We start from the raw sequence: 26,946 nt of genomic DNA, 5'->3' as shown, positions 1-26,946 counted from the left end.
AGAAGGGGTAAGATATATTGCTGTCTATAGAGATATAGCAACAGACAATATGCTTAGGGAATAATGATACAGTATTGTCAGTTGTATTATATGCAAAACCAAAGTATCCAACTTTTAAATTAAAAAGTATGAATTAAATGACCATTTTATAGGTAACGTACTTTTTAAAAACCCATTGTACCTCAACCTAGTTAAAAATTCCTAAAAATTCCACTAATGTAAAGGTTAATGATACTGTGAATTGTTTATGCTATTGCCAAACAACACCATGGACCTTGAAGATGGTCTTGGAAATAATGGTACTATTTTATCCTGTTAACAAAATAAGACCTCATTCTCTATCACAATTAGATTTGGGTTATAGGAGTTTTATTTTTCTAATTGTTTTTATTAACATATAATGTATTATTTGCCCCAGGGGTACAGGTCTGTGAATCATCAGGCTTACACATTTCACAGCACTCACCATAGCACATACCCTCCCCAATGTCCAAAACCCAACCACCCTCTCCCTACCCTACCCTTCTCCCCCTCATTAACCCTCAGTTTGTTTTGTGAGATTAAGAGTCTCTTATGATTTGTCTCCCTCCCGATCCCATCTTGTTTCATTTTTTCCTTCCCTATCCCCTCACAAACCACCCCCCCGCCTCTCAAATTCCTCATATCATAGAGACCACATGATAATTGTCTTTCTCTGATTGACTTATTTTGTTCAGCATAATACCCACTAGTTCCATCCATGTCATTGCAAATGGCAAGATTTCATTTTTAATGGCTGCATAGTATTCCATTGTGTGTGTGTGTGTGTGTGTGTGTGTGTGTGTGTGTGTGTGTACCACATCTTCTTTATCCATTCGTCTTGATGGACATATAGGTTCTTTCCATAATTTGGCTATTGTGGACATTACTGCTATAAACATTTGGGTGCACATGTCCCTTCTGATCACTATATTTGTGTCTTTAGTGTAAATACCCAGTCGTAGGGTAGCTCTATTTCAACTTTTTGAGGAGCCTCCATGCTGTTTTTCAGAGGGATTATAGGAGTTTTAAATTATGAAACCTGCTCAATAATGCATCCCTTACACAAAATAAAACTATCCTTTATTTTTGCATATTAGGAATATGATGGAAAGTTGAGTTTGAGGAAAGGCTGGGCTATAAAATATAATTATTTCAAAGACCAGAGTGACATGTGCAGAGTTATTTTTGTGGGAATTAACTAGCTCCTCAATGAAGGAAAAATAAGTGCATACAAAGAGACCAAAAAGAAAGTAAGAGGGAAAGTATTGGTGACACATTTATGGGACAATTGGAAAAAATTGAATATTGACAGGATATTGGATGATATTTAACAATTATTGTTAATGTTTATAGATTTGATATAGATTGTTGGAAGATGGCAGGAGTAGGAGGACCCTAGACTCTCCTTGCTCCATGGGTACAACTAGATAACTACCAAATCATCCAAAATAATCAAGAAATTGATCTGAAGACTAGCAGAACAAACTCCATGACTAAAAGTAGAGAAGAGGCCACATCAAAGAAGGTAGGAAGACTGTAGATGTGGTTTGGGAGAGAAATGGATTGTGGTGGCTGCAGTGAGGAGGGAGCCACAGTCATGGAAGAGGGTGAGAGACAGACTAACACACATGGAGTGCACAAATAACAGCTGGCATGGAAAGTGAGAGGGGCTGAATTTTAAGACTTCTGACAACAGGTGGAACTTAAACCACAGAGTTTTAAAGGTCAACAATCTGGATAGCATTGTACTGCTCTTGGAGATAAGGCAGGGAAACAACTTGTGGAAATAGAGCATGGAGACAGTGACCTGAGGGGCACCTGAGGCACAGAGTAGGGAGGTTATTTGCTCATTTCAGAGTGCATTCCACAGAGGCAACATTCATGGAGAGACCCTCTGGGAACAAAGGAACTGGCTAGAGCCATTTCCCACACCTTCTCCTCAGCAAAAGTACAGGGCCACCTGAAAGAACAAGCCCAGGACCAATGCTCACTGCCTAACTTGTTACACCAAAGCCACATGCTCCAGAAATCATCCTCTCCCAGTCTTGCCCTGTAAGACCCACTTCTCTAGAAGACAGGCACAAACCCTTGCTTACACTGTGTCCCCCAACCCAGAAGATTTGCAAAGCCTTGGTTCTAGTTGTGGTGATGACAGCTCTTATTTCACAAGCAGACCAGAGTACACTTAGTTAAAATATGTCACATTCATTCCCAGGGCCAAATACTTCTCACAACAGGGAAAGACAGCCTCTGGAACTATTGGCCTGAAGGATAAAACAGCTCAGACAAAACAGCAGTGCACATGGAGAACACATCAGTATGTGTTCTGCATGTGCACTCCCAGATGTGCCAAGCCCTGGGAAACAAAGGACACACAGCAGTGCACTACAAGTGACAGGCTGGAGGTAGGCAACATAAAAGCAGTAAAAATGAATATTTCTATAAAAAAAAAAAAGTCAAGGAACTCACAAAAGAAAGGATGAAAAAATCTAACAAAATTTACCTTGAACATGGAGAGGAGAAGAGTAAAGAGTGGGTTCAAATGTAAACAACCATCAACTTCATATAGACTGCTATATGCAGAAATGGTTACATACAAATTTAATGGTACCCATACAACAAAAAGACTAAGTATGCAAAGAAGAGAGAGAAAGAAATCCAAATACACCACTACAGAAATCCAGAAAAGGATGAGCAAGAGAGAGAGAGAAGGATCAGGGAGAAAATCTTCAGAAATAACAACATAACAAGAAATAAAATGACAATAAACCACGTATCTATCACTGATTGGATTGAATGTAAATGGAGTAAATGCTCCAGTAGGAAAAAAAAATAAGGTCATAGAATGGATATTAAAAAAAAAAAAAAAGACCTATCTACATGCTGCCTACAAGGAGACTAATTTTAGACCTAAAGACATTGGCAGATTAAAAGTGCAAGAACTGAGGAATATCTGTCACACAGATGGATGTCAAAAGAAACCTGTAGTAGCAATATTTATATTGGACAAGCTAGATGTTAAAACAGACACTGTAACAAGAGACAAAAAGGACACTGCACAATAATAAGGAGGACAATGAAACAAGAACATAAAACAATTGTAAATATTTATGCACCCAGTATAGGAGCACCCATATATATATAAAAATTAATAACAAACATAAAGGACCTAATTGATAATAATACAATACTGGTAGGGGCGTTTAACACCCCTTTTACAACAATGGACACATCATCTAAAAAGAAAATCAACAAGAAAATAATGGCTTTGAAATAACAAATTGGAACAGAAGGACTTAACAGATATATTCATAACATATACTCAAAAATAGAATACACATCTTTTTGAAATGCACATGGAACATTATCCAGAATAGAAAATATAATAGGCCGCAAAATAAAGCTCAATAAATTCAAGAAGTTCAATGACATATTATGTGACTTTTCTGACCACAACATTATGAAACTATAAGACAAATACAAGAAAAAATATGGAAAGAACACAGATATATGGAGGTCAAGTAACATGTCACTAAACAGTGGGTCAACCAGGAAATCAAAGAAGAAATTAAAAAATATAAGAAAATGAAAAACAGAGAGAGAAGAGGGGCAAGATGGCAGAGAAGTAGGAGACCCTGTTTCAACTGGTCCCTTAGAATCAGCTAACTATCTACCAGAACACTCTGAACACCCATGAAATCAGCCTGGGATGTAAGATTATACATTCTGGATCTCTATGGTGACAGAAGACATCCGTGGAGAGGTAAAGCAGAGTGGGAATGCTCGAACTGTTACTGGAGGATAAACAGAAGGGGGAGGGAACCACCAGAAGTGACCCATTAGAAAATAATACCACAATATGAAAGTGCCCTGTGATTGGGGACCAGCATTAACTTGGAGTGAGGTTAAAGCACTCAAAAAAAGCAAAAGATCTTAAGGGGCAACTGGTAGAATTGGGCAGTCATGGGAACAGGCCTAAGCCCACAGACCCTGGACAGCCACCACCAGCGACCACCCCTTCCAGAGAAAGTCCGGCGGAGTTTCCAGTCCATGGTCCCTGAGCTTGTGGCTTTCTGCTGCTTGCACCACTGCTCCACTGGGAGCACTCCCCTTCTGCCCACACCTGAGAGAGCCTGGTATGGGAGCTAGCTGGCAGTGTCTAGGAACATGGCCTTCTGCGACTGGCTGAGGGCCTGAATGCTACCACTCTGTGCCTGAGAGAACCAGACAGCAGTCCCAGCAAAAGCAGCCACCAGAGGCAGGCTCCCTGGAAAGATATTGCTCTTGGTTTTAGCAGTATGGGGGTGCAGAGACAAGTGGGGGCATCAGGCGAATACTGAGACAAGGCTGGGTGTGCACACTGCCTGTGGGAGGTTGCACTGTTCAGCGGAGTTTGCAGAGGGGGAGTCTGTGTGTTTGGAAATTCAGGAGAACAGTCTGAGGGTTCTATCTGAGGAGGAGGTCTGGGTGCAGACAGATTCTTTCTTTACTCTGACCCCCTGAAAAGCCACAAAAAGCTGCCAAAGAACAAAAACCTCCAGAGAACAAAACCCCAAAAAACCGGTTTCCACAGACTGCAGCCCCTTGATAACCTGCAGGACAACTCAATCCAAGCAAGACTGACAGGAAAACAGTGCACCAGACCCCTCTCCCAGAAGGCAAGCCAAAAGAATAAGAGGAAAACCACCACAGGGTTCCTATGAAACTGTAAAACCCCAGCATCAGGGGAAAACAATATATTAAGCTATTAAGCTTCCTGTATTGCCCTAAAACCTGTATATTTCATAAATACAACTTTTTAAATTTGTTCTCACAATTCTTGTTCTTTTAATTTTTTTAACCTACTTACCATTACAATAAGAGGTTTAATACAACATATTCCATAATAACTTTTTAAAGATTTTATTTATTTATTTGACAGAGATCACAAGTAGGCAGAGAGACAGGCAGAGAGAGGAGGAAGCAGGCTCCCTGCCGAGCAGAGAGCCCGATGCGGGGCTCGATCCCAGGACCCTGGGATCATGACCTGAGCCGAAGGCAGAGGCCTTAACCCACTGAGCCACCCAGGCGCCCCATTCCATAATAACTTTTTAAATTGAACTTTTTCATACATATACCTGGGTTTCTTTCTCTTTTCTTTCTTTCTTTTTTTTTTTTTTTTGTCAATATACATGTAGATATATGCTGCAGGTAATCCTCTTTCCCTATTCAATACTATCTTTATATATAAACCAGTTTTAATTTCCCTGTATCTCTGAGAAGTTGAGTCCTTTAACAAAGATATCAAGATACACCCAGGAAGAACCAAAATAACCTTCCACCCTCCCATCTTCTTCTGTCAGTGTTTCTGTGTATTCGTTTTTGTTCTGCTATTATATAAATCTTATTCTTGGGGTTCATTTTGGCTGGGTTCTTCATTTTATTCTTGTCATTTTCTTTGGTTGGTCATTTTGTTTGTTCATTTTTCTTTACATAACTCATAAATCTTACTTTAGGGGTTCATGTCAGCTGGGTTCTCTCTTTTTTTCTCTTTTTCTCTCTTTTTAAATTTTTTCTTTCTTTTTGGTGGTGACTTCCATCACTCCAAAACTTTCCGGGGTGCACCTTCCCTGGATCATGGTTGATATATTCGGCTATACATCCCCTCAACCACCTGTCACCAAAATGACTAGAATAAGGAACACCCAACAGGAAAAATTCAGAGACTGTGCCCTCTGCCAGAGAACTATTGGATATGGACATAAACAGTATGTCAGAAAGGGACTTCAGGGAAACAATTATCCAGTCAATGGCTAGGTTAGAGAAACCCATTAGTGACAACAAAGAATCTCTGAGGGTGGAAGTGAGAGCCAACCTGGAAGAAGTTAAAAGTGATATCAATGATATCCAATCTAATCTAAATACTCTAAGAGCTAAGGTAACTGAGGCAGAAGATAGAACTAGTGATCTAGAGGACAAACTGTTAGAGAAAAAAGGATCAGGAGGAGGCCTACATCAAACAGCTTAGAAGCCATGAAAACAGAATGAGGGAAATAAATGACACAATGAAACGTTCCAATGTCAGAATTATTGGGATCCCTGAGTGGGTAGAGAAAGAGAAATGACTAGAAGATATAGTTGAACAAATTCTGGATGAAAATCTCCCCAATTTGGAGAATGGTACAAGCGTTCATGTCCTAGAGGCAGAAAGCAAAACCCCCAAGATTAAGGAATCTAGAAAGATGTTGAGGCACTTAATTGTGAAACTGATGCATCATAATTTTAGACAAGAGCTTCTGAGGGCAGCTAGGGGTAACAGATTCCTTAGGTACAAAGAAAGGTCCATCAGAATAATGTCAGACCTGTCCACAGAAACCTGACAAGCCAGAAAGGGCTGGCAAGACATATTCAGGGCAATAAATGAGAAGAACATGCAGCCAAGAATACTTGATCCAGCAAGGTTGACATAGAAAATGGTTAGGGAGATAAAGAGCTTCCAAGACTGGCAAGGTTTAAAAGAGTATGTGACCACCAAGCCAGAACTACAAGAAATATTAAAGGAGGTTCTATAAAAGAAGAAAGAACACAAGAATGACAAAGAACAGAAATTTACAGTGACAATCTTTGGAAACAACAACTTCACAGGCAACATGATGTCAATAAAAACGTATCTTTCAATAATCATTCTCAACATTAATGGCCTAAATATTCCCATAAAATGGCACAGGGTTGCAGATTGGATAAAATGACAGGACCTGTCCATATGCTGTCTACAAGAGACACATTTAGAACCTAAAGATACAACTGAATGAAAATGAAGAGATTTAAAAGGACATTTCATGCCAATGGGCCTCAAATGAAAGCTGAGGTATCAATTCTCAGGTCATATAAATTAGATTTTAAACTAAAGACTGTAGTCAGAGATACATAAGGACACTACATTATTCTTAACGGGACTATTCACCAAGAAGATCTAACAATTATAAATATGTGTGCCCCCAATATGGGAGCAGCCAACTACATAAACCAACTGTTAATCAAAATAAAGAGTCATATTGATATGAATACATTAATTGTAGGGGATCTTAACATGCCACTCTCAGTAACTGACAGATCATCCAAAGAGAAAATCAATAAAGAAACAAGATCTTTGAATGACACATTGGACCAGATGGACCTCATAGGTATATACAGAACATTCCACCCTAAACCAACAGAATGCTCATTCTTCTCGAGTGCACAAGGAACATTCTCCAGAATAGACAATGTATGGGTCACAAATCAGGGCTCAACCGATACCAAAAGATTGAGATTATTCCCCACATATTCTCTTACTACAATGCTTTGAAACCAGAACTCAACCACAAGAGAGGTTTGGAAGGAATTCAAACACTTGGAATCTAAAGACCACCCTGCTTAAGAATGTTGGATCAATCAGGAAAACAAGGAACTTTAACAATTCATGGAAACCAATGAAAATGAAGACACATTGGTCCAAAACCTATGGGATACAGCAAAGGCAGTCCTAAGGGGCAAATACATATCCATACAAGACTCCCTCAAAAAAATTGAAAAATCCAGAACACCCTAACTCTCTTTACACATTAAAAAACTGGAAAATCAGCAACAAATTAAGCCAACCCCATGCACAAGGCGGTAAATAATCAAGATTAGAGCAGAGATCAATGAGTTAGAAACTAGAGATACAGTAGAACACATTAATGAAACTAGAAGCTAGTTCTTTGAAAGAATCTATAAGATTGATAAACTACTGGCTAAACTAATCCAAAAAAAAAAGGAGAGAGAGAGATAAAGAGAGGACCCAAATTAATAAAATTATGAATGAAAGGGGAGAGATCAAGACTAATGCCAAGGAAGTAGAAAAACTCATCAGAAATTATTATCAACAGTTATATGCCAATAAGTTAAGCAACCTAGAAGAAATGGTTGCATTCCTGGAAACTCATAAACTTCTAAGCCAGAAACGGAGAAACTGACAATTTGAATAGAGTAATATCTAGTAACAAGATTGAAGCAGTGACCAAAAACCACCCAAAAAAACAAGAGCCCAGGACCTGTTGGATACCCTGGGGAATCCTACCATTATATTCAAAGAAGAAATAATACCTTCTGAAGCTGTTTCAAAAAATAGAAACAGAAGGGAAACTTCCAGACTCTTGTTATGAAGCCAGAATTATGATGATCCCCATATCTGGCAAAGACCCCATCAAAAAGGAGAATTTCAGACCAATTCATTCCTGATGAATATGGATGTCAAGATTCTCAACAAGATCCTAGCAAATAGGATCCATCAGTACATTATGACCAGGTAGGATTTATCCCTGGGATTCAAGGGTGTTTCAACATTTGCAAATCAAACAATGTGATAGAACAAATCAATAGGAGAAGAGAGAAGAACAACATGGTCCTCTCAATTGATGCAGAAAAAGCATTTGACAAAATAGAGCACGCATCTGTTCTTGATTAAAACTCTCCAGAGTATGGGGATAGAGGGAACCTTCCTCAGCTTCATAAAATCTATTTATGAAAAGCCCACAGTGAATATCATTCTCAATGGGGAAAAGCTGACAGCCTTCCCTTTGAGATCAGGAACATGACAAGGATGCCCACTCTCACCACTATTGTTCAACATAGTACTAGACATCCTAGCAATAGCAATCAGACAACAAAAAGAAATTAAAGATATTCAAATTGGCAAAGAAGAAGTCACACTCTCTCTCTTCACAGATGACATGATACTTTATATGGAAAACTGAAAACACTCCACCCTCAAACTACTAGAACTCATACAGAATTTCAGTAATGTGGCAGGATACAAAATCAATGTACAGAAATCAGTTGCTTTCTTATACAATAAGAATGAAAATATAGAGAGGGAAATCAGAGAATAGATTCCATTTACTATAGCAATAAGAACCATAAGATACCTGGGAATAAACCTAACCAAAAAGGTAAAGGATCTGTACTCGAGGAACTATAGAACACTCATGAAAGAAATTGAAGAAGAAACAAAAAGATGGAAAAGCATTCCATGCTCATGGATTGGAAGAATAAACCTTGTTCAAATGTCTATACTGCCTAGAGAAATCTATATTTTCTATGCCATCCTGATCAAAATACCAGTGATATTTTTCAAAATCCTGGAACAAACAATCCTAAAATTTGTACGGAACCAGAAGAGAGCCTGAATTGCTAAGGAAATATTGAAAAAGAATAACAAAACTGGGGGCATCATGTTGCCTGATTTCAAGCTTTACTACAAAGCTGTGATCACACCAAGACAGCATGGGACTGGCACAAAAACAGACACATCAACCAGTGGAACAGAATAGAAAGCCCAGGTATGGACCCACAACTCTATGGTCAAATAATCTTTGACAAAGCAGGAAAAAATATCCAGTGGAGAGAAGACTCTCTCTTCAATAAATGGTGCTGGGAAAATTATAGAGCTATGTATAGAAGAATGAAACTTGACCATTCTCTTACACCATATGCAAAGATAAACTCGAAATGGATAAAAGGCCTCAATGTGAGGCAGGAATCCATCAGAATCCTAGAGGAGAACATAGGCAGTAACCTCTTCGACATCAGCCACAGCAACTTCTTTCAAGACATGTCTCCAAAGGCAAAGGAAACAAAAGTGAAAATGCATTTTTGGGACTTCATCAAGATCAAAAGCTTCTGCACAGCAAAGGAAACAGTCAACAAAACAAAGAGGGAACCCACAGAAGATATTTGCAAATGATAGTACAAAGGGCTGATACCCAAGATCTATAAAAAACTCCTCAAACTCAACACTCAAAAGACAGATAGTCACGTCAAAAAATGTGCAGAATACATGAAGAGACACTTCTCCAAAGAAGACATACAAGTGGGTAACAGACACGTGAAAAAATGTTCAACATTAGCCATCAGGGAAAGTCAAATCAAAATCACATTAAGATACCACCTTACACCAGTTAGAATGGAAAAGATTAACAAGACAGTAAACAACATGTGTTGGAGAGGATGTGGAGTAAGGGGAACCCTCTTACATTGTTGGTGGGAATGCAAGTTGGTACAGCCACTTTGGAAAGTAGTGTGGAGATTCCTCAAAAATTAAAAATAGAGCTATGCTATGACCCTTTAATTGCGCTACTGGGTATTTACCCCAACGATACAGATATCATGAAAAAAAGCTCCATATGTACCCCAATGTTCATAGCAGCAATGTCCACAATCGTCAAACTGTGGAAAGAGCCATGACTCCCTTCAACATACGAGTGGATAAAGAAGATATGACCCATACATAGAATGGAATATTATGCCTCCACCAGAAAGGATGAATACCCACGTTTTGTATCAACATGGACAGGACTGGAGGTGATTATGCTGAGTGAAATAAGTCAAGCAGAGAGAGTCAATTATCATATGGTTTTACTTACTTGTGGAGCAATAGGAATAACACCGAGGACACTAGGAGAATGAAAGGAAAAGTGAATTGGGGGATATCAGAGGGGGTGATGCACCATGAGAGTCTGTGGACATTGAGAAACAAACTGAGGGTTTTGGAGGGGAGGTGGTGGGAGTTAGGTGTGCCTGGTGGTGGGTAATAAGGAGGGCATGTATTGCATGGAGCCCTGGGTGTCGTGCATAAACAATGAATCCTGGAACTCTGAAAAAATAAAATATAATTTAAAACAAACGACAATGAAAAACAATGGTCCAAAGCTCTTGGGACGTAGCAAATCTGTTCTAAGAGGGAAGTTTACAGCAGTACAGGCCTAGCTCAAAAAGCATGAAAAATCTCAAGCCAACAGCTGACCTTACACCTTAAGAAGCTAGAAGACAGAAAGCAAACAAAACCTGAAACCAGGAGAAAGAAGGAAATAATAAAGATTAGAGCAGAAAAATGGAACAGAACAATGAAACTTGGAGGTGGTTACTTGAAAAAAAAAAAAAAAGATAAACTTGAATCTCTGGCCATACATATCAAGAAAAAAGAGAAAAGTCAAATGAACAGAATCACAAATGATAGAGGAGAAATAACAAATAACACCATAGACATACAACCCATCATGAGAGAATATTATGAAAAACTATGTGGTAACAAATTGGACAACCTGGAAGAGATGAGCAGATTCCTAGAAACATGAAAACTACCACGACTGAAAGAGAAGAAATAGAAAATTTGAACTGACCAATAACCAGCAAAGAAATTGAACTAGTATTAAAAAAACTCCCAACAAACAAAAACCCAGAAACAGGGAGCTCACAGGTTAATTCTGCCAAAAATTTAAAGAGTTAATAAGAAAGATACCAAGGGGGAGGTAAAGATGACAACATAGTAGTAGGACCCTATGCTTACCTGGTTCCTTGAATACAGCTAGGGAAATATCAAATCATTTTGAACTCCCAGGAAACCGATTTCAGGTCTGAGAGAACAAACTGCACAACTAGAGGGAGAAAAGAGGCTATGTCACGAAGGTGGGAGATGCAGAGACATGATTTGTGTGAGAAAAGAATCACCAGTGCTGTGGAGGGGATGGAACCCTGATCACAGAGAGGGGAGACACAAAGAGAGAGAGAGTGAACAGAGCACAGGCCATTGCACAAGAAAAACACTTTTCCAAAACCACTGATGAGGAAAAGAACAGGGGTTGACTACTTGGAGATTTAGAAGTAGTGGAGCTCAAACTAAAGTTTTGGAAGTCTGCACCATCCTTAGTGGAGCCTGGTGGGTGTAGAGTTGTTTCTGTAGAGAAGGAGACAGAAGCCTGGGAGCAGACAGCATGGTCTGAGGTTCCCCTAGGTTGCACTGGGAGAGACAATTCCCCTTCCTGGAGTGCATTGGGTAGAGATGGTTCTGCTTCTCCAGGGGAAAAAAAGGCCTGTAGGTGCCACTGTGCTGCCCCATTCATTAACACAGGAGTAAAGACACATGATGAGGGCAGCTAACCTGGTCACTAGCTCTCTGCTGCACTTTACCATAAACTCCAAGCCCCTGTGGTTCCTGCGATTGCCCTTCTAGGACAAACCAGCACCAGCCATAGTGTGGTGAGACCATCCCCCAGGGGATTAATATGGGTCCCTCTTGCACCAGGGCCCTAAAGTTTAGAGTTTTGAAACCTCACCAGTGTGCCTGAAATAAAACAGAGGAGCACTGCATAGCCAAGTGGGAAGAGAGATCAGACACAGAGAAGGTGAAGGCAGGGAACTGAGGGATCCCTGGAACATGCAAGTGAGGATTGTTTGCTCTTCATTGAGGGCTTCCTGAATAGATAGGCATGAACTCCCAACTCCAGATGAGAGCTGGCTGATGTGTTTTTTCCCCTTCCCATCAGCACTGATGGACTTCAGTGAACATTACAGCACCTACAATGGAGGCTTGAGCCACTAAGACAAAGCCCTGACCCCCAAGCTCTCTGCAGGTGCTGCTGAGCTAAGGCAAGTATGCCTGGGACCCAGAGCAATAGCAGGCTCCTCCTGCAAAAAACCAAACTCCCCACATGAGCCAAGTCTACTGACCATAAAGTGCTACAAACTTTCGCCTCTAGGGGAAATAGGATCTAGATCCTTTTTTAAATTAACATATGATGTAATATTTGTTTCAGGTGTACAGGTCTGTGATTCATCAGTCTTACACAATTCACAACACTCACCATAGCACATACCGTTCCCATTGTAGATCCCCCAGCCACCCCATCCCTCCCACCCCTTCCCCTCCAGCAACCTTCAGTTTGTTTCCTGAGATTGAGTCTTTTTTTTTTAAGATTTTATTTATTTATTTGACAGACAGAGATCACAGGCAGGCAGAGAGGCAGGCAGAGAGAGGAAGGGAAGCAGGCTCCCCAGGGAGCAGAGAGCCTGATGCGGGGCTTGATCCCAGGACCCTGGGATCATGACCTGAGCCGAAGGCAGAGGCTTTAACCCACTGAGCCACCCAGACGCCCCTGAGATTGAGAGTCTTTTATGGTGTGTCTCCTTCTCTTGTTTCAAATTGTTTCATTTTTCTCTCCCTTCCCCTATCATCCTCTGTTTTGTTTCCCAAAATCCTCATATCAGTGAGATCATATAAATGTCTTTCTCTGATTGACTTATTTCACTTCGTATAATAGCTTCTCGTGCCATCCATGTTGTTGCAAATGGCAAGACTTCGTTTTTTACTTTTATGGCTGCATAATATTCCATTATATAGATAGATATAAATAGATGATATAGATATAGATACAGATATAGATAGATGTAGAGATACACATACATACATACCACATCTTCTTTCATTCATCTGTTGATGGACATCTGGGATCTTTGCATAGTTTGGCTATTGTGGAAATTGCTGCCACAAACATTGGAGTACACATGCCCCTTTGGATGACTATATTTGTCTCTTTGTTGCAAATATCCAGTAGTGCAATTGCTGGGTCGTAGGGTAGCTCTATTTTCAATTTTTGAGGGACCTCCATACTGTTTTCTAGAGTGGCTGCACCAGCTTGCATTCCCACCAACAATGTAGGAGGGTTCCCCTTTCTCCAGATTCTCACCAACACCTATCATTTCCTGACTTGTTAATTTTAACCATTCTGACTGGTGTGAGGTGGTATCTCACTATGGTTTTGATTTGTATTTCTCTGATGCCGAGTGATATTGAGCACTGTTTCATGTGTCTTTGGCCATTTGGATACCTTCTTTGCAGAAATGTCTGTTCCTATCTTCTGCCTGTTTCTTGATTGGATTATTTGTTCTTTTGGTGTTCAGTTTGATAACTTCTTTATAGATTTTGGATACTAGCTCTTTACCTGATGTCGTTTGCAAATATCTTCTCCCATTCTGTCAGCTGTCTTTTGGCTTTGTTGACTGTTTCCTTTGCTGTGCAAAAGATTTTTATCTTGATGAAGTCCCAATAGCTCATTTTACACATTGCTTCCCTTGCCTTCGGTCATGTTAGTAGGAAGAAGGTGCTGTGGTTGAGGTCAAATAAGTTGCTGCCTGTGTTCTCCTCAAGGATGTTGATGGATTCTTGTCTCACATTGAGGACTTTCATCCATTTTAAGACCATATTGTGTGTGGTGTAAGGAAGTGGTCCCGTTTCATTCTTCTGCATGTGGATGTCCAATTTTCCCAACATTTGTTGAAGAGACTGTCTTTTTTCCCATTGAATATTCCTTCCTGCTTTGTCGAAGATTAGTTGACCATTGAGTTGAAGGTGCATTTCTGGGGTATCTATTCTGTTCCATGGATCTATGTGTCTGTTTTTGTGCTAGTACCATACTGTCTTGATGATCAGAGTCTTGTAATAGAGCTTAAAGTCTGGAATTGTGATGTCTCCAGCTTTGGCTTTCTTTTTCAACATTCCTCTGGGTATTCAGGATCTTTTCTGGTTCCATATAAATTTTAGGATTATTTGTTCCATTTCTATCAAAAAAGTTAATGGTATATTGATAGGGATTGCATTAAATGTGTAGATTGCTCTAGGTAGCATAGACATTTTCACAATATTTTTTTTTTATCCCAACCATGAGCATAGAATCTCTTTCCATTTCTTTATGTCTTCCTCAATTTCTTTCATGAGTAATCTATAGTTTTCTGAGTACAGATTTTTTGCCTCTTTGGTTAGATTTATTCCTAGGTATATTATGGTTCTAGGTACAATTATAAATGGGATCAAATCCTTAATTTCTCCTTTTTCTGTCTTGTTGTTGGTGTATAGAAATGCAACTGATTTCTATGCATTGATTTTATATACTGACACTTTCCTGAATTCCTGTATGAGTTCTAGCAGTTTTGGGGTGGAGTCTTTTGGGTTTTCCACATAAAGTACCATATCATCTACAAACTCTTCACAGTATAGGGATAGAGGGTACATACCTCAATATCATAAAACCCATCTATTAAAAACCCCCAGTGAACATCTTTCTCAACAGAGAAAAGCTGAGAGCTTTCCCCCTAAGGTCAAGAACATGGCAGTGATGTCAACTATCACGACTGCTATTCAAGAGAGTAGTACAACTCCTAGCCTCAGCAGTCAGACAACAAAAAGAAATAAAATTATCTGAATCAACGAAGAAGACAAACTGTTGGATCCTATTGACTAGTATTTTGGTGAAAATTTTTGCATCCATGTTCATCAGGGATACTGGTCTGTAATTCTCCATTTTAGTGGGGTCTTTGTCTGGTCTTGGGATCAAGGTAATCCTGGCCTCATAAAAAGTGTTTGGAAGTTTTCCTTGCATTTCTATTTTTTTGGAACAATTCAGGAGAATAGGTATTAATTCTTCTTTAAATCTTTGGTAGAATTCGCCTGAGAAGTATTAGCCCTGGGATCTTTTTTGTTGGGAGATATTTGATTACTGCTTCAATTCCCTTATGGGTTATAGGTCTGTTCATGTTTTCTATTTCTTCCTGGTTCAGTTTTAGGTTATACGTTTCTAGGAATGCACCCATTTTTTTTCCAGATTGTCTAATTTGCTGGCGTATAGTTGTTCATAATAGGTTCTTATAATTGTTTGTATTTTTTTTTTTTTTTTTGGTGTTGGTTGTGATCTCTTTCATTCATGATTTTCTTTATTGGCGCTCTCTCTCTCTCTCTTTTCTCTTTTTGATAAGTATGTCCAGAGGTTTATGAATCTTATTAACTCTTTCAAAGAGCTAGTGTCTAGTTTGGTTGATCTGTTCTACTGTTTGTTTGTTTGTTTGTTTTTGTTTCGATTTCATTGATTTCTTTTCTGATCTTTATTATTTCTCTTGCCTGCTCAGTTTAGGTTTTGTTTGCTATTCCTTCTCCAGCTCCTTTAGATGTAGGGTTAGGTTTCATATTTGAGACTCTTCTTGTTGCTTGAGAAAAGCCTGTAATGCTATATAATTTCCTCTTAGGACTGCCTTTGCTGCATCCCAAAGATTTTGAACAGTTGTGTTTTCATTTTCATTTGTGTCCATGATTTTTTAAAAAATTCTTCTTTAATTTCCTGGTTGACCCATTCATTCTTTAGTAAGATGCGCTTTAGCCTCCATGTATTTGAGTTCTTTCCACCTTTCTTCTTGTGCTTGAGTTTTAGTTTTAAAGCATTGTGGTCTGAAAACATGCAGGGAATGACCCCAATCTTTTGGTACCAGTTGAGACCTGATTTCTGATCCAGGAGGTGATCTTTTCTGAAGAATGTTGTAATATTTATTCTGTTGCCTTGCAATGGAACGTTCTGAATATATCTGTGATGTCCATCTGGTCCAGTGTGTCATTTAAAGCCTTATTTCCTGTTGATCTTTTGGTTAGATGATCTGTCCATTTCAGTGAGGGAGGTGTTAAAGTCCCCTACTATTATTGTATTATTGTCAATGTGTTTCTTTGATTTTATTATTAATTGGCTTATATAATTGGCTGCTCCCATGTTAGGGGCATAGATATTTAAAACTGTTAGATCTTCTTTTTTTTTTTTTTTAAAGATTTTATTTATTTATTTGACAGACAGAGATCACAAGTAGGCAGAGAGGCAGGCAGAGAGAGAGGAAGGGAAGCAGGCTCCCGGCTGAGCAGAGAGCCCAATGCGGGACTCGATCCCAGGACCCTGGGATCATGACCTGAGCTGAAGGCAGCGGCTTAACCCACTGAGCGACCCAGGCGCCCATAAAACTGTTAGATCTTCTTGTTGGACAGATTCATTAAGTATGATATAATATACTTCCTCATCTCTTATTATGACCTTTGTCTTAAAATCTAATTTGTGTAATATAAGGATTGGCACCCCCAGCACTCTTTTGATGTGCATTAGCATGGTAAATTGTTTTCCACCCTCTCACATTAAATCTGGAGGTGTCTTTGGGTCTAAAATGAGTTTCTTACAGACAGCATATCGATGGGTCTTGATTTTTAATCCATTCTGATACCCTGTGTCTTCTGACTGGGGCATTTAGCCCATTTGCATTCAAGGTAACTATGGAAAGATATGAATTTAGTGCCATTATATTGCCTGTAAGGTGTCTGTTACTGTATATTGTCTCTGTTCCTTTCTGGCCTATGTTACTTTTAGGGTCTCTCTTTGCTTAGAGGACCCCTTTCAATATTTCCTGTAGAGCTGGTTTGGTGTTTGCAAATTCTTTTTGTTTTTAATTGTCTTGGAAGCTTTTTATCTCTCCTTGTATTTTTGATGACAGCCTAGCTAGATATAGTCTTCTTGGATGCATATTTTTCTCATTTAGTGCTCTGAATATATTATGCCAGTCCTTTCTGGCCTTCTGGGTCTCTGTAGATTGGTCTCTGCCAGTCTAATGTTTTTACCATTGTAGGTTACAGATCTCCTGTCGTGAGCTGCTTTTAGGATTTTCTCTTTGTTTCTGAGACTTGTAAGGTTTACTACGATGGGGTGTTGACCCCCCCTTTTTTTTGAGAGGTGTACTCTCTGCCTCTTGGATTTTGATACCTGTTTCCTTTCCCAAATTAGGTAACTTCTCTGCTATAATTTGCTCCAATATACCTTCTGCTCGTCTCTCTTATACTTCTTCTTCTGGGATCCCAATTATTCTATTGTTTCATCTTATGGTATCACTTATCTCTTGAATTCTCCCATAATGATCCAGTAGTTATTTATTTCTCTTTTTCTTAGCTTCTTTACTCTCCATCACTTGGTATTCTGTGTCACAAATTCACTCCTCTGTCTCATTTATCCTAGCAGTAAGAACATCCATTTTTTATTGCACCTCATTAATAGCCTTTTTTATTTCAACTTGGTTAGATTTTAGTTCTTTTCTTTCTCCAGAAATAGATTCTCTAGTATCTTCTATGCTTTTTTCAAGCAAAGCTTGTATGTTTATAATCATCATTCTGAACTCTAGTTCTGACATCTTACTAATGTCCATATTGATTAGGTCCCTTGCAGTTGGTACTGTCTCTTGTTTTTGTTTGTTTTGCTTTTTTGTGTGTTTTTGTTTTTGTTGTTTTTGTTTTTTCTTGAGGTGAGTTTTTCTGTTTTGTCATTTGTCCAGAGAAGAATAGATGCATGAGAGAACAAAATGCTAAAAGGGCAACAATGAGCCCAGAAAAAGAAACACTATATGAATCAAAAGAGACCTGCAACTGGGGGAAAAAGAAAGAAAACAAAACAAAAACAAAAGAAAATAATCAGACTGGTGAGTAGAAGAGAGCCACACATTTGATTTTTGGTGTATTTTAGTCTGTTAGAAGAAATCAGCTCCCAAAATTTTAAAGAAAGAAAACCATATGTACACAAAAATAAGGGTTAATATGATGAAGGGATGGAATAGAACTGTAAAGAAGAAAATGAAAAAAAATTATAAAAGAAGAATTGATAAGGTAAGAAGTTGGCTGAAAAAAGAAAGGAAAAATTAAAAAAAAAAAGGAGAGAATGTGATTAGGTGGGAGACTAAAACAAAGCCATACACTAGATTTAGGGTATATTTGGTCTGTGAGAAGATACAGTATTTCAAAATTTTAATGAAAGAAAGAAAGAATGAAAGAAAAACAAATATATATACCCCCATGGTTAAATACAATGAAGGGACAGAACATGACAGTAAAAATGAAAATTAAAAAAGATTTTAAAACAGGTATTGATAAGATGTTGGTTAAAATAGGAAAAGGAAAAATTCAAAAATAATTAGGAAAAGAAAAAATAAAGAAAATTTTAAAAATTTAACTTTGAAAGACTAATCATGGAGGAAAAAAGCCATGAATTCTATGTGCTGTATTCTCCTAGTGCTGGAGTTTTGCAGTTCTAATTGATAGGTAAATTTGTTCTTGGCTGGATGTTCTTACTGATCTTCTGGGGGAGGAGCTTGTTGCTTTGATCCTCAAATGTCTTTTTCCGAGGTGTAATTGCACCACCCTTGCCAGGGGACAGGCTAAGTAATCCGCCTGGGTTTGGTCTGAGTAGCTTTAGTTACCTGAAAGATTTCCTTATAGCTTTGGAGGACGAGAATGAAATGGCAGCCTCCCATCTCCGGCCCCAGAGGAGCTGAGAACTCAGGGTCCCACTTCTCAGTTAGACCTCAGAGAAAAGTCATCAATGACCCCTTTTTCTCTGGTCTCTGGCTGCACTCCATGCTCACCCATCCTGTGACTGAGTGTTTCTATTTTTGGCACATGGCCCCATTTGGTGTTTCCAAACCCAGCAGATTCCTGCAATGCCCTCTCACGCTGCTTCTCCCAGTGGAGGAAGTGGGGAGGGGTATCCCTGGATCTGCCACTTGTGGAGTCCCTGGTTGAAGAACAGTGGCCTGATTGTGCTGGAGATCATGGTTTATGGAAACCCTGAGCTGACAGCTCACTCCTCGACTCTGTCTGTACAGCTGGCTACCCCCTCTCTGATACTTGGGAGCTTTGCAACACTCAGGAACCCTCAGTCTTTCTTTGACTCTGAGGTTCCTGAGACTACACTGTCCCATCGAGGGTTTCACCCTTTCCCCGACTTAGCCACTGAAGCCACATCCTGGGGAACAGACTTCTAAAAGTTCCGATTTTGTGCTCTGCTGTTCTGTCACTTGTGGGGAGCTGGCTGACAAGTCTCCCACCCCCCATGGTCTATCTTTCCATATATCCCCTTGGATTCACTTCTTTGCACATCCTACCCCTGGAAAGTTGTCTCTTTTCTGTTCATAGAATTGCTGCTATTCTTTTTTTGATCTCCTGTTGAGTTTGTAGGTGTTCAAAATGGTTTTATAACTATGTAGCTGAATTCCTAGGACCAGATGAAATTTAGGTCTCTCACTCCTCTGCCATCTTGCTCCTCCCCCCAGGATCTAGATTCTTTTAACACACAGACCAGAGAACACCTAGTTAAAACTCACCATACATTGGACAAGTTCCAAACACTCCCCACTGCAGATATGGAGAAACTCTGCAAAGGACTGACCTCAGGGAAACAGCAGCTAATAGAAAACAGCAGAGTAAATCAGCATATACCAGAAACACTTCCTAAAGCACCAGGCCCTAGACAGTATAGGACCTTTTCTTAATATAGCCATTACTCTCAGTAGCAGGAAACATAACAAGCTTTCATAACACACAGATGACAGAGACCTAGACAAGATGCCTAGACAGAGGAACTCACCCCAAAAGAAAACAAGAATAGGTATGGCCAGGGATCTAATAAAAACATATATAAGTACTATATCTGAATCAGAATTTAAAACAACAATCACAAAGATACTAGCTGGGCTTGAGAAGAACATAGAAACACCAGGGTGTTCTTTATCACAGACATAAAAGATCTAAAAATCTAGTCAGACCAAAACAAAAAGTGTTATAACCAATATGCAAAACCAGCTCTATGTAACGATCACAAGAATTGAGGAAGTGGAGAAAGGAATAAGTGATATAGAAGATAAAATTATGGAAACTAATGAAGCCAAAACGAAAAGGGATGGAAAAATATCGGATCACAAAAGTAGATGTATCAAATTCAGCACCTCCATTAAGCATAACATTCTTATTGGAGGAATATCAGAAGAAGGAAAGGGAAAAGGGGGCTGAAGGTACATTTGAACAAATTGTTGCAAAACTACCCTAATCTGGGAAGAAAACAGACATCCAAATCTGGTAGGCACAGAGAACTCCCATCAGAATAAAAGAAAACAGGAGAATAGCAAGACATATGGTAATATAATTTGAAAAATCCATATATAAGGAAAAAATCCTGAAAACAGCAAGTGAAAAGAAAACCCTAAAATACAAAGGAAGAAAAATCAGGTTCACAGCAGATCTATCCACAGAAGCTTAGCCAGCCAGAAGAAGATAGCATGATATATGCAACCTGCTGAATGGGAAAAGTATGCAGTCAAAAATATTTTATTCAGCAAGGATGTCATTTAGAGTAGAAGGAGAGGTAGAGAGTTTCCCAGACAAACAAAAACTAAAGGAATTCATGAACATTAAACCAGCCCTGCAATAAATATTAAAGGAGACTTTTTGGGTGGCATATAAAGGCCAAGAGCAACAAAGACTAGAGAGGACCAGAGAAAATTTCCAGAAACAATGACTTTATGTGTAATACAATGGCAATAAATACATATCTATCAATAATCACTCTGTATATAAATGGACTAAATGCTTCAATCCAAAGACATAGGGTATCAGAATGGATAAACAAACAAACAAGGAAAAGTGAATTGAGGGAAATTGGAGGGGGAGATGAACCATGAGAGACTGTGGACTCTGAGGAATTAACTGAGGGTTTTGGAGGGGAGAGGGGTAAGGGTTAGGTGATTCTGGTGGTGGGTATTAAAGAGTGCATATATTGCATGGAGCACTGGGTGTGGTACATAAACAATGAATATTGGAACACTGAAAAAATAAAATAAAATTACAAACAAACAAATCAGGACCTGTCTATATGCTGCCTAAAAGATTCATTTTAGACCTAAAGACACATGAAGATTGAAAGTGAGAGCATGGATGTCTGTGAGAGATTAATGGATGTCAAAAGAAGGCTGGAGTAGGGGTGCCTGGGTGACTCATTCAGTTAAATTGTTCTTTCGGCTCAGGTCATGATCTTATGGTTTGTGAAATCAAGCCCCAAGTCAGGATCTGGGCTGGGTGGGGAGTCTGTTTTAGGAATTCTCCACCCACCCACGCCACTTGTGCATGCATGAGCACTCTCTCGCTCTCTAAAGTAAATAAATAAATAAATAAATAAATAAGTATATTTTCAAAAGATTTTTAAAATAAAAAATCCTCAAGTAGCCATAATTATATCAGACAAATTAGATTTTATATTATTTTTTAAAGATTTTATTGATTTATTTGTATGTGAGAGAGAAAGAGAGCACAAGCAGGAGGAGCAGCAGGCAGAGGGAGAAGCAGGCTCCCCACTGAGCAAGGAGCCTGATGTGGGACTTGATCTCAGGACTCTGGGGTTTTAACTTGAGCCAAAGGCAGATGCTTAACTGACTGAGTCACTCATGGGTCCTGAGACAAAATAGATTTTAAACCAAAGACTGTAAATATAGAGAAGGGCACTATATCATAATAAAGGGGTATATCCAATAGGTGATCTAACAGTTGCAAATATTCATGCACTCAGCTTGGAGCACTTAAATATATAAATGAATAATAACAAACATAAAGAAACTCATTGATAACAATACAATAAGAGTAAGGGACTTTAACACCTCACTTAGAGCAATGGAAAGATAATCTAAACAGGAAATCAATAAGAAACAATGGTTTTGAAAGATACACTAGACCAGATGAACATTAGGGATATATTTTCAGCATTTCATCCTGAATCACATTCTTTATTTTTTAAGTAGGTTCCATGCCCAGAATGGAGCCCCACATGGTGCTTGAACTCATGACCCTGAGATTAAGACCTAAGCTGAAATAATGAGTCAGACACTTAACTGATTGGGCCACCAGGTGCCCCACACATTCTTTTTGAGTACACATGGAACATTCTCCAGAATAGATCACATACTGGGTTGTAAATCAGGCCTCAACAGCTAAAAAATGATTCTGATCATAGCATTCATACCGTCAAACCACAACACTATGAAACTTGAAGGAAACCACAAGGACAAAGTTTGCAAAAATCACAAATACATGGAGGTGAAGAACATATGACTAGGGAATGAATGGGTTAACCAGGAAAGTAAAGAAGAAAGTTTAAAAATATATGGAAAGAAAGGAGTTCAGATGGAAGAGGAGTAGGGGACCCTAAGTTCATCTGGTCACTGGAATTCAGCTAGAGCTCACAAATCATTCCAAACACCTGCTAAATCAATCAGAGATCTGAGAAAAGGAATGCTACGATTCCACAAATAGAAAAGCAACTATATTTTGGAAGTTAGGAGGTGTGGAAAATTGAAACCAAGTTGATATTTCAGAGGAAAAGGCAGTGGGGCAGGAGCTGACTTAAGGAGGCTACTGCAAAGTATTATAAGCAAGGGAGCACAAAATTGGAACTTTTTTGGGGGGGGGCACATCCCTGGTTGAAAAGTGATCATGTGGCAAAGTGGGGCAGAATCCCAGGTGGGATAGCATGGTCTCAGGATCCCTGGGTCACAAAAAGAATAGGGATGCCTGAGTACAGCAGAGTTCCCAGGCATCAGAGTGGGAAAGCCACCTGAAAATAGTTAATTTAGAGACCAGCTTTAGGCTTTGTGTTGCCATGAACTGTGAACAACTACATGGTCACACCACCACTCTCCTGGGAGGGGCTCAGCAAAAGGCAGAAGCATGGTGAGACCTCTCCCTCCCTTGGGAGGAACAGTGCAGGTCCACACACCCAGGAGTCCATAAAATTTGGAGACTTGAGACTCAGTTGGGTGCCTGAAATAAAAATGCTCAGTCACTGTCTGGGTGGACACAGAATTTAGACAGAAACCAGGGAGATAGAAGTAATTGACTGCTTTTCCGCAAAGGATCACTGAACAGGAGGAGGTGGGAATTTTTAGCTCTGGGGTGAGAGAGTAGAGTGCAACTGTTTTCATCCCTCTAGTTATTGTTGAAAGCCTTCAGAGAGCAAATAGCACCACATAATGGGATCTGGAGCCACTTATATTAAGCCCTACATCCTGGCAATGGAGACAAATTTCCACGAGGCCAAGAACCCTTGAGAATAAGCAAAACATGCTCCTCCACAGAAGACCAGGAAGAACAACAGGATAACAACAAGTTTATCAATCAAAGAGAAATGCAAAATTTCAACTCTTGGGGAAAACAGTATATAACATTCATGGTGTTGTTTTTTTTTTAATTATTTAATCTTTCAGTTTTATGTTTTTTAGCTATTTTCTTATTTTTCAAATATTTTTTCTATCCTTTCTTAGTTTTTATTTTATATATATGTCATACATATTATTTTTAGTTTCTGTTTGTTGTATTTTTTTTTGTATTTTACTTTATTTTTGTGTATATATGGGCCTTTCTTTCTTTCCTATTTTGGGATCTAATTTCTTTTAAAAAGGAAACCAAAATACACCCACAATCTAGTTTATTGTTCTGTACTGTTTTCTTTCTGGTTTGATTTTTTCATATTTATTTTGCTTTTGTTTTCTTCTCGTTGTTTTATTAATTTTTTTCCTGCTGTTGTTAGTATTGTTGTCTTTTCTCTTTCTTCTAATCTTTTCTGGACATAATGACAAAACACAGAAATTCACCACAAAAGAAAGAATAGGAGGTAGTACTCACTACCAGGTATCTAATCAACATGGATATAAGTAAGATGTCAGAACTAGAATTTAAAACAATAATTGTAAAGATACTAGCTGGGATTGAAAAAAACATAGAAGACAGTGCAGAATCCAGAAATAAAAGAACTAAAATTTAAACAAGCCACAATTTAAAATGCTATTACTGAGATGCAGTCACAAATGGACTCTCTAACAAGAATAAACAAGTCTGAGGAGACCATCAGTGGGATAGAAGACAAAATGATGGAAAATAAGGAACCTGAAAAGAAGAGAGAGAGACAAATATTGGATCACAAAGGGTAACTTAGAGAACTCAGAGAATCTATACAGAGAAATAATATCTAGATAATAGAAGTCCCAGAAGGTGAAGAAAGAGAGGGGTAGGGCAGAGGTTTATTTGAATAAATTATAGTTGACAATGTCCCTAATCTAGGGAAGGAAACAGGCATTCAAGACAAGGAGGCACAGAGAACCTACCTTAAAATCAATAACAGGTCAACACCTGAAGACATTCTGCAAATTTCAGAGATAAGGAGAAAATAATGAAATCATCTTGGGACAAGCAGTCCTTAACCTACAATGGTGCAAACATAAGAATAGCTGCAGACTTACACACAAAGGACTGGCAGGCCAGAAACCACTGGCATGATATATTCAATGTGCTAAATGGGAAAAATATGCAGCACACTCAACAAAGCTGCATTCAGAACAGAAGGAGACATAAAGAGTTTCTAGCACAAACAAAACAGGAATTTGTCAACACTAAATGAGCCCCACAAGAAATATTAAAGGGGATCCTTTGAGCATAGAGAACCCAAAAGAACCAAAGACCAGAAATGAACAGAGAAAAATCCACAGAAACAGTGACTTTACAGGTAATACAGTGGCTAAATTCAAAACTTTCAATAATTACTCTGAATGTAAATGCACTCAATGCTCCAAAAAAGAAAAAAAGACATAGAATAGCAGAATGGATTGAACACTTGGGGTGACAGAATGGATTTTTTAAAGTCCCATCAAAATGCTCTCTATAAGAGACTCATTTGGAAATCCAAGAAACCTCCAGATTTAAAGTGAGGAGGTGGAGAACAATTTGTGATGCTAATGGATATCAAAAGAAAACTGGAGTAACTATCATTATATTAGAAAAACTAGATTTTAAGTCAAAGATTGTAATAAGAGATAAAGGAGGACACTATAAAAATAAAAGTATCCATCCAACAAGAAGATCTAACCATTGTAAATATTTATGCCTCTAAATTGGGCACAGCCCAATATATAACCCAATTAATAACAAACGTAAAGAAACTCATTGATAACAACACAATAAAACTACGGGACTTTAACACCCCATTCACAGCAACAAACAGATTATCTAAGATTATCTAAGAATAAGATCAACAAGAAAACAAGGGAATTGAATGACACACTGGATGGACATCACAGATATAGTCAGAGCATTTCATTTTAAAACAACAGAATAAGCATTCTTCTCCAGGGGACACAGAACATTCTCAAGAATATCATATACCGAGTCACAAATCAGTTCTCAGTCAGTACAAAAATACTGAGATCATACCATGCATATTTCAGACGATGTTTTAAAACTTGAACTCAATCACAAGAAAAAATTTTGAAGATCCTAAATACATGTAGGTTAAAGAGCATCCTACTAAAGAATGAATGGGTCAACAAGGAAATTAAAGAAGAATTAAAAAACACATGGAAGCTAATGAAAATGAAAACATGACAGTTCAGGGGCGCCTGGGTGGCTCAGTGGGTTAAAGCCTCTGCCTTCAGCTCAGGTCATGATCCCGGGATTCTGGGATCGAGCTCCGCATCGGGCTCTCTGCTTGGTGGGGAGCCTGCTTCCTCCTCTCTCTCTGCCTGCCTCTCTGCCTACTTGTGATCTCTGTCTGTCAAATAAATAAAATCTTAAAAAACAAACAAACAAACAAAAAACCACAACAGTTCAGAAACTTTGGAATGGAGCAAAGGCGGTTTTAGGAAGGAAGTTTATAGCAATATAGGCTTTTCTCAAGAAACAAAAAGAGTCTCAAATACACAATCTAACCTTACACCTAAAGGGGCCGGAAAAACACCCCAGGAAATTAAGCCTAAATCCAGCAGGAGATGAGAAATAATAAAGATTAGAGCAGAAATGATGATAAGAAAATCAAAAGAAGAGTAGAACACATCAACAAAACTAGAAGCTGGCTCTTTGAAACAATGAATAGGATTGATAACCCCCTATCCCCACTTATCAAAAAGAAAAAAGAAAGAACCCACATAAATAAAATCAATGAAAGATGAGAGATCACAACCAACACCACAGAAATAAAGCAACCATAAGACGGTATTATGAGCAATTATATGACAACAAATTAAGGAATCTGGAAGAAATGGATGCATTCCTAGAAACACATAAACTACCAAAACTGAAATGGGAAGTAATAGAAAACCTGAACAGACACATAACTAGCAAATAAATTGAATCAGCATTCAAAAATCTCCCAACAAACAAGAGACCAGGGCTGGATGGCCTCCTAGCAGAAGTCTACCAAACATCTAAAGAATAAACAGTTCAATCAAGAAATGGGCAGAAGACATGAACAAATATTTCTGCAAAGAAGACATCCAGATGGCCAACAGACACATGAAGAAGTGTTCAACATCACTTGGCATCAGGGCAATACAAATAAAAACCACACTGAGATACCACCTCATTCCAATCAGAATGGCTAAAATTAACAAGTCAGGAAATGACAGATGTTGGTGAGGATGCGGAGAAAGGGGAACCCTCCT

General features: G+C 38.7%; 1 protein-coding gene across 1 annotated transcript in view; it reads right to left on the bottom strand.

Annotated features, from left to right (window-relative positions):
* LOC111139797 (Kruppel like factor 8) overlaps positions 1–26,946 on the bottom strand; it is a 92,564-nt gene that overhangs the window by 47,784 nt on the left and 17,834 nt on the right. The window lies entirely within an intron of this gene.

Source organism: Enhydra lutris, unplaced genomic scaffold, assembly GCF_002288905.1.
Source record: "Enhydra lutris kenyoni isolate GAN:26980312 unplaced genomic scaffold, ASM228890v2 scaffoldscaffold118, whole genome shotgun sequence".
Taxonomy (NCBI): Eukaryota; Metazoa; Chordata; class Mammalia; order Carnivora; family Mustelidae; genus Enhydra; species Enhydra lutris.
Note: the sequence above shows the minus strand (reverse complement) of the source record. Positions and strands in the feature narration are given on the sequence as shown.